Here is a 3,810-nt window from a genome sequence, read left to right on the forward strand (position 1 = left end):
TCTTTGGAAAATTCATGAATGACTGGTAGGTCTAAGGTAAGTGCTCTACTGTGTAGTCTCTAGCTAATTGCACTATAATTTAAAATAGAAAAACTATAATAGATTGAGTCTTTTATGTCAATTCTTTAATTGTTGGTACTATTTAGGGAGAATGTGTTTTTCTTAGGTGTTTATGTATTAAACTGTTTCAACTGGTTTCTACCATAATTGAAGAAAATAGTTTATATAACTTCATTTATTTGATGAAAGAATAATACTTCATTGTTAGGAGGGATTATCATATGTGAAAGTGAATCTGATAGTAAAATGAACCACTTGAGAGGTAATATAAAATGTTTCTCTTTTTGATGAAATGTTAGAGGAAAACAAAATATCACTATCAAAGAGGTGCAAAGGAGTACACTACAATTCTTCTAGTAGACCTCCCAGGCTCATTCATTCAGTATGACTTTCTGCTTTCATTGACCCTCCAGGAGCAAGGACAGAGATAATTTCAGGAGATCTAGTCCTTATTGACATTTGTGAAAGGAGAATCCTCTCCGAAGAATCTAGTGTGATTTGAAATGCTCGTACTTTAAAAAGTCAATCAATGAATTAGAATGACTTTTCTTGCCATACCTTTTTATTTAGAGGTGCAGCAAATTAAATTTTGATTAAATGTTAAAAGGTTGAGTATTAGAGTTAACATTTGGCTGACGCTAAATATAACCATTGTAGAATAAACTTCTTGGATACACAAATTAAAAGTTTTAATTGTTATTACTATTTTATTATTAAAAGTTTAAAGTCAAGCTTTAAGGTTTTAACATTATAGCACAGAAACAATAATTTCTGTTAACACGATCAGATGCTAGATTACTCCTGCAGGCACTGTGTTGCATATTTGTAATATCAGATTGACACTTTTAACAGAATAATGGAATTTCAACATAAAAAGCCCTTAAAAAGATTTATGTCCTTTTGTTCTATCTAGAATGTTTATCTATATTTGAAAGTAAATATTTCGATATTAACAATAAATCCAAAAGACATCCTTGTTTGTATTACTGACATTGTTATGCTGATCAGATATATTGTGTATGTAGATTGTAAGTCATGGCTCATATTTAAGTTCAGGGATTCCAGAAATGATATTCAAAGTATTTGACTAGTTGGTCTTCCAAGGACAAATCCAATCCAGAGAGGTAATTTTAGGCATACAAGAAGGTCAAAGCAGAAACACAGTTTATTCCAAATTTAATTTACCATTTTCAGTGATATGTGGAGCTTGACTCAGGCAAAGATACATTTAAAAAGGAAAGTGTTGGCTGGGCATGGTGGCTCATGTCTATAACCCTAGCATTTTGGGAGTCTGAGGCAGGCAGATTGCTTGAGCCTATGAGTTTGAGACCAGCCTGGGCAACATGGAGAAATCCCATCTCTACAAAAAACACAAAAATTAGCCAGGGGTGGTGGTGTGTGCTTGTACTCCCAGACATTTGGGGGGCTTAGAAAGAAGGATTGCTTGAACCCTGGAAATTGAGGCTGCAGTGAGCCAAGATCGTGCCACTGCATCCAGCCTGGGGGACAAAGTGGGACTTTGTCTCAAAAAAATAAAAATAAATAAAAAGGAAAGAGTTTAACATGATGTGCAAAAATAACTATTTTTAGAGGAGAGATTTGTGATGAAGGGCCAGTTATTAAACTGTCAGTGACATTGCCACTAGGTTGGAGTTTTATCCTTGATAAATTTTAAGAAATTTTATTTCACATAAGATTCCAGCTAAATGAATTGGATCAGGCCGGGCACGGTGGCTCATGCCAGTAATCCCAACACTTTGGAAGGCTGAGGCGGGTGGATCACCTGAGGTTAGGAGTTCGAGACCAGCTGGCCAACATGGTGAAACCCCTTCTCTACTAAACATACAAAAATTAGCCGGGTATGGTAGTGCACACCTGTAGTCCCAGGTACTTGGGAGGCTGAGGCCAGAGAATAGCTTGAACCCAGGAGGCAGAGGTTGCAGTGAGCTGAGATCGCAATATTGCCCTCCAGCCTGGGTGACACAGTAAGACTTCATCTCAAAAAAAAAAAAAAAGGATCAGATATACTTCTCTCATTTATACTAGTTATTTGAGGAACAACCATTCAGAAAGCACTGATGTTAAGCGAAGTAAGCAAACCACAAAAGAAATTATTGATAATTTTATAATTCTGGTATCCTAAACCTACCATGCTGAATAAGAAATTCTTCAGAGTTATGTTTGAACGACTGTCAAATTACTACAGAAATCTTGAAAAGTTATATTTTTTAGTACAATTTTTGGTATTATTTTAATATTTCTGTAGATAAATGCTTTTAATGAATGGATGTATTGGATCTATGATGTAGTGTTTGGAGAAATTCATGAAATTTGCATCTTAGATGATGATTTCTTCCTCATTAAAAAGAATTAGAATACATTACTTCCTCTTGACTTAATTTTGCCGGGAGTCCAAAAATTTGGGGGAGGGAGTGGAAATTGAATAAAAATTATTTGGAAACCTAACAATTAGAAAAGCATTTCCAATAATAATTTTAAATAATTATAAATACTTCAAAATGATTGGGAATAATTTTAAAGTCAGTTTGTTGGGTTTAGGAAAATAATATTTAATCAGCAATAAATAGTACTATAATAGGATTTCTACATTTTATCTCATGTATCCTCAATTGAGGCTCAGAAAAGTTTCATGTATTAGAAAGTATTTTCCACATTTTCACAGACGAGATTGAAAGCTAACAGTTGCCTGAATAAACTACAAAAAGACTTACTATCAATATGTTGTAAAGTCAAAATTGAACCTGAAGTTAATTAAATTCGGAATCCCAGTTAAGTTACATACCAGGATAGGATAATGTTAGTAGATAACATTTACCAAACATATAATGTATGTAAGATCCTGGTCTCAGTATTTTTATGTATTAATTCATTTAATTATCATAATTATATTTCTACTTTATAGATAAAACTGAGCTATAAGTATGTTGTTCTTTAACCCAGGGAGCCTGACTTCAGAGCCTATGCTCGTAGCCATTACATCTCTATATGATAGTTGATCATTGTATAGTATTCTTACAAGTGCTATTTCAATGCACATATATTCATTTATTCTTTTCAGTTTTAGGAGTCAAGTAATTATACATTTATTATGAGTCTAATAGCATCTTAGTGGGCTGGTCCTCATTAATAACTATGTTAACATCTATTGAACACATACTAAGTGCCAAGAAGTGTGTCAAAGTCTTTAAGTTCATCTCACTTAATCTCCATAGCAATCCTACCAGGCATTATGAGCATCTATGTTGTATAAATAAGAACACTAAGTAGAAAGGCAAACAAATATATCCAAGGACAGAGAGCTAGTAAGTAATACAGTTGAGTTTTTAAAAATAATTATTTATTTTTTTAAGATCTGGGGTATATGTACAGGATGTGTAGGCTTATCACATGGTTAAACGTGTGCCATGGTGGTTTGCTGCATCTATCAAATCATTACCTAGGTATTAAGTCCAGCATGCATGATCTCTTTTACCTAATCCTTCTCTGCCACCTCCACATCTCCCCTGACAGGCCCCAGTAAGTGTTGTTCCCCTCCCTGTATGTTCAGTTACAGTTGAGTTTTAAGCACAAATTCTCCTACTCTTCAGTTAGATGTAGCTTAGAGATACAGATTCTTTTGTTTGTATAAATTTGTGGGGTATAAGTGTAATTTTGTTGTATGTATATATCACATAGTGGTGAAGTCAGGGCTTTTAGTATGTCCATTACCAGAATAATATTCATTGTACC

Source organism: Mandrillus leucophaeus, unplaced genomic scaffold (assembly GCF_000951045.1).
Source record: "Mandrillus leucophaeus isolate KB7577 unplaced genomic scaffold, Mleu.le_1.0 Scaffold92, whole genome shotgun sequence".
Classification (NCBI taxonomy): domain Eukaryota; kingdom Metazoa; phylum Chordata; class Mammalia; order Primates; family Cercopithecidae; genus Mandrillus; species Mandrillus leucophaeus.